Source organism: Brassica oleracea, chromosome C1 (genome assembly GCF_000695525.1).
Source record: "Brassica oleracea var. oleracea cultivar TO1000 chromosome C1, BOL, whole genome shotgun sequence".
Classification (NCBI taxonomy): domain Eukaryota; kingdom Viridiplantae; phylum Streptophyta; class Magnoliopsida; order Brassicales; family Brassicaceae; genus Brassica; species Brassica oleracea.
In genome coordinates, this window is record NC_027748.1 from 11270311 (window position 1) to 11270663 (window position 353).

The window sequence follows — 353 nt, forward strand, 5'->3', positions numbered from 1 at the left end:
AAAAATGAAAATATATTAAATAAAATTAGTTTTTATATATAGATATTACTATTTTTGAAATAGTTATTAATAAAATTTACGGATCCGGATATCCGGACTAAAAAATCAAGATATCCGGATCCGGATTCGGCTTTGACAGATCCAATATTTTACTATCTGGATCCGGATTCGGCCTCTTCGGATATCCGAATTTTTGGATTGGATCCGGATCGGATCACAGATCGAATCCGGATCGGATCACGGATCGAATCCGGATCGGATCACGGATCGAATCCGGATCTCGGATAAAAGTTCCAGGCCCAGTAAATTATGGAGCGGGTTCAAAAGGTTGAAGAACTGTATTAAAAATATCC